Raw genomic sequence first — 12809 nt, forward strand, 5'->3', positions numbered from 1 at the left:
TAGTGGGATCCCAGCATATCCTTTCTTTGGAGGTTCAGACTGCTTCCCTGGCTGAGGTCAACCAATGAGACCCACTTATGCCATTTTGGAGGCCAGTGCACATCATCTCTCTGAGCGTACAAGCCTCCAGTATTACACCAGGTCTCCACTGATCAAGAAAAGTAAAAACTCCCACCTTTGGGAGCCTCTGCCTGTGGCCCCTACCTCTTGGCAACATTGACCATGTGAGAGACCAATTGCAAACTCCAGATGTTTGCTAGCACCCTTTATTTTGCAGTAAGTTCTGCTGGACTCCTGCCAGAATTCAAAACACTTAAGGAAATTTGCAGCTTCTGTAGCTATCTCAAGTTCTTCCAGTTCTCTGTATGTAGGAAGTATTCAAGATCTAGTAGTCCAGTTTTGAGCTAAGAAAATGCAACCATAAAGTAGATCACTGCAATGACTGGTAATACTCACATCTAAACGTTTGGCCTTGAGTTGGATAGTCACTAATTTCCTGCTAAAACTGTCAGGCTGGTGACTAGCTGCTCTTCCTGATTGTACAAAGTGTTTTATGCCTGCTGGTAGCAACAGATCATATGCAAATTAAACATAAACTGTGGGATTATAAAATTAAGCAAAAGTGCTAAGAAATAAAGGGCAGATTACTGATAGGAATGATGCATGTTAAGTGCAAAAACTCCATAACTGCAGTTTCAGTAAAGCTATTGTTATGACCGACTGCTCCAGTCAAAGCCCCCAATCAAGATGTATGATTCTGATTGTAGTGGGAGAAACGCATGGTTAATTCAATCCCGTCCCTCCACAGATCGCCTAACATATCATTTTAAACCTTCCAACTTAAAGAAAGACCCAGCCAAATTGTACCATCTATTACCCCCCGAATGAGGCTAACCAAGCCAGGTGTCTTTAAATCAACAAATTAACTGTTTAATTAGAAAAACTAAATTCTGTAACACTATGAAGATATAAACAACATGTAAAAATAGAAAAAAATTAGAGTCCTTACAAATTTACAGTGCAACGTTGCTTGAAGTCCTCACAGCCCTCCGATGGGGATAAAAAGTTCTTCCACAGTAGAACAGTCCATAGTCTAATTCTAGCAATAAGTGGTGCTTCCTTCTTCAGCAATGGATTTCAACAATTGACAACTTGCAAACACTTTCAATGGAATCAATCTGACTTTAGAGTTTTTGAGGGAGAAAAGATTGTCACAGTCTAACTTCCCTTCCATCAGTTTCAATTACCAGAGATCTCTATTTTGGTTTGACTTTTTTTTAGAATTTTGAGAGATAATAATAATTAAACAGACTAAAATTCTCTTCCTTCAGTTTAAATGGCTGAGATCTCTTTTATCATGTGCTAACACCAGCTGTCTATCTGTGTTCTCTGTAAGAACAGACTGTCTTCAACTAAAAGCCAGTTCAAAATTGAGTTGTAATAAATGTATTGCATGATGCTCAATCCAAGTGGCTGTATCCATGGTAACGAGAATGCACCCTTTGAATCGCAGTCTCCAAATGGCTGTAGCCAAGGCAACGAAAAGCACCTTCTCTGTAACTCCGGAGGCCTGCTGGTTCTTAAAGCCTTAAAGGCAAACCGCATATTCCCTAGAGAAAAAAACTACAGGACCATGATACCTCCGCCCCTAGTGGAATGAAACTCCATTCCTAAAATGTGTTTCATTACAATGGGTAAAAAAATACAAATTGAAAAAACGCTAACATTTTTTCCACGCATTTACAGATATACACATTTCTAAAAAAATGTTTAGCCACAGCAACAAGTTCCACCAGAACATTTCAGCTTTACATTTTCAAAAGGTTGTTCCAATTAACCCATTTCAAATTTAAAAGCATAGTCTTCCAATTGTTTTGTGTTTTCCTTTCAAGTGTCCCTATTGTCCATCACCTCAATCAGGTGAACTGCACAGCTAGGAGCACTGACCACTACAGGGTTCACTATTCTCTGAGAAGTTTCTTGAGTACCTCTGAACCTATGTAGCATCACTGGAAAACCCTGGTCGGTGTAACAGAAGCTGATTTTTTCTTACCCTGTCAAAAGAATTTGACAGTGTCCTTCCAACACATCTGTCCCTTTAAGACACATTGCATTGCCCACTCTGTCCTTACAGTCCTTTAAATGAAAATGTGGGTAGAAGTCTGCCTTCTTTACCACAATGACTTTTCTATAGTCTATGCCAGTTTGAGCTGACCCACCAGGTTTAGACGTCAAGACCATCTGCGAATTCCAGCTGTCCTGACTAGGTTCATCTAAGCTGCCTTTCAGCATGCATTGTACCTCTGCTTTCACTTGGACCTGTCTGGACCTAAGCAACAAGAATGTTGTTTTAAAGGAATGGCTCCCCCTATACCCACATCATGTGTGGCTAACCAGTTCCGATGAAGGGTCACTGACCCGAAACGTTAACTCTGCTTCTCTTTCCACAGATTCCAGACCTGCTGAGTGATTCCAGCATTTCTTTTTTTTATTTCATGTGTGGCTAAGGTTGTACACCCTGGCTTGTCCCTACAAACTTTTTGAAACGTTGTGAAAACCCTGGTTAGGATTTCATGCTGTTTTGTCTCTAAGTGTAAAAGCCTATTGTTTAATTTTCCTAGCCATTATGCATTTGCTGATTGGCTAGTTGGAGGTTCAATCTGAGAATTTCTGAGACCTACTTCTGCCTCATCCTCACTATCCTTTTCCTTCTCTACAGTCCCAGTTACCTAACATACCTGTACTGGCTTATCCTCCTCCCTGCAGTAATATGGTTTCTCAGCGACTGGTATGGAAACTAGTGGTGCTGGTTTTATGGTAGGTTGTGGTTTTCCCACCATTTGACAGGTATGGCATGTCCTACAAAATTGTCTCACATCCTTTGTAAGACCTGGCCAGTAATAATGTTTGCTTATGTGTGATTTGGTCTTCCGAATTCCCCTATGTCTGGCAAAAGGAATGTTGTGTGCTAACCTTAATAATCTTTGTTGATAATTAGGTGATACTACTATCTGTTCAACAACTGTCCAGTCTTCGTCAGCAGGCCAAGAGGCGGTCTCCATTTCCTCCTCAAAACCTAGTTTGCCATATAATATCCTTCCGGAACTCCTTTTGCCCCAGCTTCTGACAGAGCCATCTGTGCTATTCGGTATATCTCTGGATCAGCTTGCTGTGCTGCAATGATACATGATCTGTTAAACATCTCATTTGGATTATCTTAATCCCCAAATAAGGTTTCAGATACTTGGCTTCTATTTGTGGTGCCCCTTTTACCTCCGACAATGGATCCTGTGTAGCCATTGCTCGGGTAACTACACACAGAGGAAATATTCGCGGAACTTGTTCCTGTAATCGCTCCGTTTCCTTAATTCCACATGGTTCCTCTGTAACTATAGGAGAAACTGATACTTTTGATCCAGCCAAATAATTTCCTAGGAGTAGATCAATTCCCTTTACTGGTAAACTATGAGGCGGCACAGTGGCGCAGTGGTTAGCACCGTAGTCTCACAGCTCCAGCGACCCGGGTTCAATTCTGGGTACTGCCTGTGTGGAGTTTGCAAGTTCTCCCTGTGACCGCATGGGTTTCCACCGGGTGCTCCGGTTTCCTCCCACAGCCAAAGACTTGCTGGTTTGATAGGTTAATTGGCCGTTATAAATTGCCCCTAGTACAGGTAGGTGGTAGGGAAATATAGAGACAGGTGGGGATGTGGTAGGAATATGGAATTAGTGTAGGATTAGTATAAATGGGTGGTTGATGGTCGGCACAGACTCGGTGGGCCAAAGGGCCTGTTTCAGTGCTGTATCTCTAAAACTAAAACTAAAAAAACTATGGGCGGCACAGTGGCACAGTGGTTCGCACCGCAGCCTCACAACTCCAGCGACCCGGGTTCGGTTTCTGGGTATTGCCTGTGCGGAGTTTGCAAGTTCTCCCTGTGACCGCATGGGTTTCCACCGGGTGCTCCGGTTTCCTCCCACAGCCAAAGACTTGCAGGTTGATAGGTAAATTGGCCATTGTAAATTGCCCCTAATGTGGGTAGGTGGTAGGAGAATTCAGGGAATATGGGATTAATGTAGGATTAGTATAAATGGGTGGTTGATGGTTGGCACAGACTCGGTGGGCCGAAGGGCCTGCTTCAGTGCTGTATCTCTCTATGACTCTAACACCTACAGTAACTATCCCAGATATTAAGTCACTGTCTAGGTGTACTTTATATAAAAGTGCCAATTCCATTAACTAAAATGCTAGCGTTCAAGGCACTCTCTGGTGGGAATCTCATATCTTTCCCCAGCAAGAGTGTTTGGATCGCTCCTGTGTCCTTGAATATAATGATAGGTTTTCCTGCCTCACTTACAGGATATGGAGTTACTCTCCCCTTTGACAAAAAATAATTATAACTCTCAGGTAGTTTATTCTTAACCTCTACACTCCTCTTAGTTTTAGTATCTGGTTTCACATTCACAGCTGTTGTTAAAGCTATAGCCTGGTCTACTGTACTCTCAGTCAGAGTATTTTCCTCTGCGCTAACTTTGCGTACCCCAACACGTCCTATGGGTTTACCTCACAATTTCCAGTACTCTGAACAAAGGTGACCCGTTTTGTTGCAATGATAACACTTTGGCTTGCGAACCTCACTTCTACCCTCAGCACCTTCCTTTCTGACCTGAGGAGGTGATCCTGGGGTATTCCCAGTTGTTCCTTCTTGTCCCCGGCTACTTGCCTTCCTTTCACTCTCCCACTTTCTATCCTTCTCGGGTTTATGGGGATGACGGACAAAATAGGTTGGCTTAGTCACAAGCTCAAAATCATCAGCAATTTCTGCTGCTTGCCTAACTTTCAAAACTTTCAGGTTATCTACATGAGTTCTCACTACTGAAGGAGTGGAGTTTTTAAACTCTTCTAAGAGAATTAATTCTCGAAGGTTCTCATATGTGGTTTCTATCTTTAATGCCTGTATCCAAAGGTCAAAATTCATTTGCTTCACCCTCTCAAATTCTAAATATGACTGCCCAGTCAATCTCTGTACGTTCCTAAACTTCTGACGGTAAGCTTCAGGGACTAACTCATATGCAGCGAGAATAGCCTTATTTGCCATCTCATAATTTTTTAAAATTCATTTATGGGATGTGGGAGTCGGTGGCTACGCCACCATTTATTGCCCATCTCTAATTGCCCTTGAGAAGGTGGTGGTGAGCTGCCTTCGTGAACCGCTGCAATCCATGTAAGGTAGGTACACCCACAGTCTGCAGAAGCCTCTTCAGAAAGCATGGCATAAGCTTCATGAGCTTTGCCTACCAGCCTGCCCTGCATGAGCAATGTCCAGCTTTCTTTTGCCCATTTCATCTGTTTGACTATTTTTTCAAAAGATATGAAAAATGCCTCTACATCCCTTTCCTCGAACTTAGGAAGAGCCTGTATAAATTTAAACAACCTCTTGCTGGGTCCTGATCTAAATTCAGATTCTTTCTGACCTTTTTGTCTCAGTTCCATCTCTTTTAATTTAAATTCCCTCTCTTCTCTTTCACTTTCTTTGAAGTTCAAGTTTTCTTCATTCTTTTTCATGCTGAAGCTCCAGTTTTTTCATTTCTAACTGAATCCTAGCCAATTCCACTGCATCACTCTCCGACAAACTACCTTCTTGTCTCTCATATTCCCTTTCTTGTTTCTCGTATTGCCCTTCATCTGTATCATCATCATCATCATCATCTTCTACTAATTCCAGATGTTCAGCTATTATGTCAATTATCTCTGCTTTTTTGGCACCTGATTTCAACTCCAACCTCAATGTCGCTGCCAATTCTTTTAATTTGTTCTTAGTTAAAGTTATCAAATCATTCAGGGCAACTTCTGCTTTCCCAAAAACTCTGCTACAACCACTAATGCCATAACAATGGTAAAGATTGTACCTTATATAAGAGACCTGGTTCTTTTAATTTCTTTGGAATTGGTGTTAGATTTAGATCCCAATAATTGAGTTTCCAACTGATATGATCCCAGACTCGAGAGCAATTGATCTGATGCCAAACGCAAGACCCCAATTTGAATATGTTATCACAGAAACGAGTAATTAATATGATTCCAAATGTGAGCCCTCCAGATTAGTTTGATTCTGATCCCAGACACAAGCCACCCAATTAAGATATGATTCAACTGCGAGCGAGCCCCCAATTAAGATATGATTCAAATCCCGAGCCTCCAATTAATATATCACGACCGACCGCTCCAGTCAAAGCCCCCCAGATGTACGATTCTGATTGTGGTGGGAGAAATGCACTGTTAATTCAATCCCATCCCTCCACAGATTGCCTAACATATCATTTTAAACTGTCCACCTTAAAGAAAGGGCAAGCCAAATTGTACCATCTATTACCCCCCGAATTAGGCTAACCAAACCAGGTGTCTTTAATTCAATAAATTAACTGTTTTATTAGAAAAACGAAATTCTTAAACACTATGAAGATATAAACAACATTTAAAAATAGAAAAAATACACTGGCAGCAAATTTCAATAGCCCCTGAAAACAGGCACAGGAGTCATGAAGCACAATTAACCTGTGCGGACAGCACACAAATGTAATGTTGCATGCTAATTTGTTTTATTTGTTCTTGAAATGTGAGCAGCTCTGGAAAGGCCAACATTTATTGCCCTTGAAAGGTGGTGGTGAGCCACCTTCTTGAACCACCGGAGTCCATGTAGTGTAGATACGCCCACAGTATTAGGAAGGGAGTTCCATATTTCATATTTCCATATTTCTTATCCAGCCACAGTGAAGAAACAGTGATATAGATCCAAGTCAGGATGGTGTGTAACTTGGAGGGGTTCTTACAGGTGGTGGTGTTCCCATGTGTCTGCTGCCTTTGTCCTTTGAGGTGGTAGAAGCAATGGGTTTGAAAAATGCTGTCAAAAGAGGCTTGGCGAGTTGCTGCAATGCATCTTGTAAATGGTACACACCACTGCAACAGTGTGCCAGTGTTGGAAGAAGTGAATGATTAAGGTGGTGGATGGGGTGTCGATCAAGTGAGCTGCTTTGTCTTGGATGGTGTCAAGCTTCTTGAGTGTTGTTGGAGCTGCACTCATCCTGGCAAGTGGAGAGTATTTGATCACACTCCTGACTTGTGACTTGTAGATGGTGGACAGGTTTTAGAGAGTCACAAGGTGAGTTACTCAGAGCCTCTGACCTGCTTTTGTAGCCACAGCATTTATGTGGCTGGTCCAGTTAAATTTCTGATCAATGTTAATCCTCAGGATGTTGATTGTAGGGAATTCAGTGATGGTAATGCCATTGAACATTAAGGAGCGATGATTAGATTCTCTCTTTTTGGTGATAGTTATTGCCTGGTCTTTGTGTAGTGCAAATGCTACTTGCCACTTATCAGCCCCAGCTTGAATGTTGTCCAGATGTTACCGCATGCAGGCATGGGCCGTTTCAATATCTAAGGAGTTGCAAATGATACTGAGCATTGTACAATCATCAGTGAACATCCCCACTTTTGACTTTATGATGGAGGGAAGGTCATTGATGAAGTAGCTGAAGATGATTTGGCCTAGGACACTACCCTGAGGAACCCCTGCAGTGATGTTCTGGGGCTAAGATGATTGGCTTCCAACAACCACAACCTTCTTTCTTCATGCTAGGTATGACTCCAACCAGTGGAAAGATCCCCCGCCCCTCCCGATTCCCATTGACATCAATTTACCGGGGGCTCTTTGATGCCACACTTGGTCAAATGCTGCCTTGATGTCAAGGGCAGTCACTCTCACCGCACCTCTTGAATTCGGCTCTTTTGTCCATGTTTGGACCAAGGCTGTAATCCGATCTGGAGTCAAGTGGCCCTGGCAGAACAAAAACTGAGCACCGATGAGTGGGTTATTTCTGAGTAAGTGCCTCTCCATAGCACTGTCAATGATATTTTCCATCACTTTACTGATGATTGAGAACAGATTGTTGGGACGGTAATTGGCCCGGTTGGATTTGTCCTGCTTTTTGTACACAGGACATACCTGGACAATTTTGCATATTGTCGGGTAGATGCCAGTGTTGTAGCTGTACTGAAACAACTTGGCTAGGGGCATGGCTAGTTCTGGAGCACAAGTCTTCAGTACTACAGCCCAGATGTTGACAGAGTCCATAGCCTTTGCTGTATCCAGCACCTTCAGCTGTTTCTTGATATCACGTGGAGTAACTCAAATTAGCTGAAGATTGGCATCTGTGATGGTGTGGACATCAGAAGGAGACCGAGATGGATCATCCAGTCAGAACTTCGGGCTGAAGATGATTGCAAATGCTTTAGTCTTGAGCATTATTGCACTAAACATACTGTTGAGTGGCTGCCCGTCTCAGCAGGAGATCCAATTTTGTGCAAGGCTAGCACCATTTAAAGCTAGCCTGTATTGCTTAAAGTCAGTCTGCTCTTCTTAAAGGAGTGGTGCCTTCTGGCTGCAGCAGGTGCTGGAAATGTTTATGGAAGAGTGTCTGAGCAGCGAGAATAGTGAATAATTATGGCACAGCAGGGGACAGAGCTGCTCCAAGGTTCTCCGAAGCTGCACTGGAGGACTTGATGGAGGAGGTGGAGAGGAGAAGAGAAGTGATCTATCTATAGTAGGCCAGAAGGCCCTCCAGACAGACTTTGCGAAAGTGGTGGGAACAGAGAGCCGCGGTGGTCAGCGCCAGGAGTCAAGGTCGGAAGAATGCCATAAAAAGTTAAATGATCTCTCACAATTGGCCAAGGTTAGTGAATGCATCTTTAAGTGCCCTATCCCGCCAAGAAGCCTCACACACTGCTCAATGCACCACACGCCCACTGACCCACCAACAATCCCTATGAATCATGACTCATACCTCACATTCATAACTTCACCTCAACCTCACACCCTTTGTCCTGCTGGAAGTCTCACACCCACATCTCACAGCTTGCAGACACTGCTAGCTATTCAACCATAACAACCACAACATCCAAACAGATTGCAGGACACTCACTGACAAACTTCCCTGTCTGTTGCAAGATAAATTGGTACATAACCAGAGCAGCAGGAGATAACCAGTGGGGGACAGGCATGGCTACAGATCCTTGGAGGATATGATGTGAATCATTATTGGAGCGGCCGTTGCAGAGGAGGTGGTCATTGGTGGGGCTGAAACTTTCGAACATGATGGTATCATCATACCTAATCCTTCTTCTCACATCCCACTTCTGCCTCAGCCCACAATCTTTTCTGATTTACAAACAGTAGATGGTGTAAGCATGCACCTCTTGCTTTCCCTCCCTCCCCTCTCTACAAGCCTTCCCTTATGCCTTTTTTCTTTTACAAAGCAAAGAATTACTACCTGGCCAGCTAATGGTGGAGGAGCAGTAAGACTGATGAAGAAGGAACACCGTCACTCACTCTCACACTCGTGGCCACCAGCTCACATTTTGCTTGTAATTTAGAGGAGAACTTAGAGGGGGTACCTGCACATAGAGAGACACTGGGCAGAATTGGCCTGCAACCAGGGAAGGGGACAAGGGTAGCGGAGGTGCCAGCTTGCCAGATGGTGAGATTCTGGATGAGTTCTGCTGCAGAGGAGTCAGATGTGCATTTCAATGGGGTGGGCTACAGAAGAAGGCTGATGGGTATGCACAATGAAATGCTTGGTGCATTGGCAGGCCTGCCAGAAAGCCTGCATGCAGTGTTGAGGAGCCATGAAGGACTCTGTCTCCAACTTTACAATGGGATTTTTGTAATAGCTTGGAGTTTATCCTTTCCATTGTGAAAGTGATGGTCAGCTCCATTAGCACACTTGCAGCTTCTAATGGCCGATGTTCATTTCATTGCAGCAAATGTAGAAGTCAGCCAACATCTGGATACTGAAGTAGAATCTCAGACTGAGGCCATGCAAGCTCATCTTGCTGCCACGCAAGCTCAGACTGCTGTCATCATGACTATGGATACCAGTATTCAAAGGAGCTTTGTCGGCCTGTTCAGACCCTAATTTCCAATGATACAATGTTGATTCATATTGGTGACAGTAATTCAGCTTTATTCAGTATGAGTAAGACTTAATACAATACAATATTTGAGTTTTATATTGCCCCATTGTGCCCTGGATAGAAGTTGTGACTATATGCGTGTATGTGTTCACACTTTCCGCTTTTTGTTTTCTGTCAGTTTCCTGGGTGTCATCTGAATTTCTCCTATTGTCTGTTGGGACACCTGTCTTATACCTTTATTACAATTCAAAGACTATTGAGCCTTGTTAAACCAATCCAGTAGTATACAACCAAAACCGCATTATCCAGTCAGGTACACAGTGTCACTGTTTGCTCAGATTTCGATCTTCTGTCACCCTGGTATCATTTATTTTGATTGTTGGCAGTGTTATCAGCTGCAGCTTTGGCAACATAAAGGGATATGATTTTATACTGAAGACATATGACAACCTTCATGGTTAATGGTCCCTGTGATGCACCCATTATCCCAGCTTTTAGCTCTCCCTTTCTTTAACAGCATTGCATTGAGGTTCCCACACACAGACAGGCCTGTTCCATTGCATGCTCTAGCTGTTAGCTAACGTCCAACTTTCACTAAACTACTCACAACTTGTGATCTTACTATATCAGCTCTCTCTCTCAGTTTGTCTATGTTGTGTTCTGAAAATCATTTACACAGACAGAAGGTTGTGAAGTCACATATAGGATGCAATTAAAGAAGTATTACCCAACACATTAACATTGAATATATGTAAAATACATATAAAAATAGCAGTTTACTAGTGTTTTACAGTTAACTCCATCCTCGGGTTCTCAGGCATTTCACACTTCCTGCCATGAAAGGAACAAGCTCTCTTTCTGACCCCTCATTTAGCTTCTCTCAATGGGTCAGCTAGTTCACAGCCCTCCGAGGCATTCTCTTTATTACACATCTCAACCAGTGCATCATCAATGCCAAAATAATTGTCATAACTCCCTGGGCCAGGATGAGACCCACGGAAATAATTCATACCCAAGAGTGTTGACCTATGTTATATGTCATCTCACATCACTCGTGGCCCCCTAAAGTCTTAATCCCTTTTCAATACCCTTGTTATCTTGTTGCATATGAACTAAATGCTCCTGTGAAGTTGCAGCGTGCTGCAGAATTGATCTTAGGCTAAAGGATGGGGAGGAATTGGAAGACCAAAGTAAACTTCTGGCTTCAATGCTTCCTCTTGAAGAGGCAGCTCTAATTGTATCTCAGTAACATGATGTTAATGAACTGGCAATAGTACTTCACTCTTGACCGTAACTAGTTCTACTGGACAAAGACAGAACATGGGAATATTCATGGGACACAGGTTCTCCCTGTGATACAGATGCATAGATTTTGTTGTAATGCAATACAACTGCAAAGTTAGGACGGTGTTCATCCAATGTGAAACCATATGCTGCTATGGTGTACTGATACATATCACACCTGCATCCCCACTCATTTCTGGATTGTCAACAACATTCCAGGTCTGGGGCCAGTCACATACCCTTCTTGTAAACTAAACATTCAGAATGATCTTTGAATTCTTTGAAGATGGATTTACGATCAGAGTGTTCAATAACGCAGGGGATGTGGGGAAGAACCTGGAACTCGCTGCCTACGAAGGTGGTGGAAGCTGAGACAATCAATGATTTCAAAAGGAAATTGGATGGACACACGAAGGAAATAAACTTGCAGGGCTATGGGGATACAGCGGGGGAATGGGACTGACTGGATTGCGCTATGGAAAGCTGGCATAGCCGAATGGCCTCCTCTGTGCCATAAATGGCTCTATAACACCTATGGGCTCTATGCTATACAACCATACCAGGGGGCCTGTGGGATTAGCAACAATGAGGCTCGGCAAATTCACTGGGATTTGGCTACTTTTACTTTGGGAGTTGGCCTGAGGGATGAAGAAGGCTCAGCCATGCTGCCTCATACATTTGTACTCTTCCTCTAACTGGTTCCTAACCAGGCAGCCAACTGGTGATTCTTAACAAAAGCAGGAAGATGGTTGCACTCTATGTTGGATAGTTCATGTTGGATCAAAATAAGTGCAAAATTTCCATACTCAATACACGTTACAGCCTGAGAAATGTTCTATTGAGCATAGTCTTGATTATTTATCCCAATAATTTCATTAGCCTTATCCGAGATTGACTGCATGGCTGCTCACATCTCCTGAGGAGATAGCACTTTTTTACCCTGTTCGTGAATCAGTTCTGCGCTCTTTTATTTTGGTCAGTATTCCCTTCACTTGCCTCCGCATGACACCTCATACTCCTTATATCTATCCAGTTTACACGCCCAGTAGCCCCATTCTTTTAGACCTCTCTGCCATCGAGCCTTGGTCCCCTCTTTCTCATCTGAATCGGGGCTTCCCCAGTCTTTCCTCTGGTTTCTTTCCTCCAAGTCCTCTACTAATTCCTTTAACATAAGATGAAACAAGTTAGGATAATTATCATGGCACAAGCCATTGAATGTATGCAAGAAGATCAGGTTAAAAACACATGGCACTGTTTCAAAGTACACATTATCGTATGATATATCTCATGATTCTACAGCTTCCAGTCCATTCGCCGGTGGCTTAGCGAGTAACCTGGTGCAAAGAGGGTTAGGAAGCCTGGGTGTTCCTTGCCTGCATTTGGGTAGCTTCCAATTTCACATATGAAGTGCGATATCCCTCCCCACTGCCTGGCTTGCAGCAAAAATTGCTGCTGTGCCTATTCCAGAACTGAGGCCAATTTAATGTTTCAATCAGTGTTAATCCACCTTTCCCATCCAACTGTCGGGATGTCTTTCCCATTTCAGGCAATATCATTC

The 12809-nt window shown here is 43.1% G+C and overlaps 1 protein-coding gene across 1 annotated transcript in view; it reads left to right on the forward strand.

The window, feature by feature from the left end:
• slc5a12 (solute carrier family 5 member 12) overlaps positions 1-12809 on the forward strand; it is a 73433-nt gene that overhangs the window by 16208 nt on the left and 44416 nt on the right. The gene's annotated exons all lie outside the window — the stretch shown is intronic.

Source organism: Heterodontus francisci, chromosome 14, assembly GCF_036365525.1.
Source record: "Heterodontus francisci isolate sHetFra1 chromosome 14, sHetFra1.hap1, whole genome shotgun sequence".
Classification (NCBI taxonomy): Eukaryota; Metazoa; Chordata; class Chondrichthyes; order Heterodontiformes; family Heterodontidae; genus Heterodontus; species Heterodontus francisci.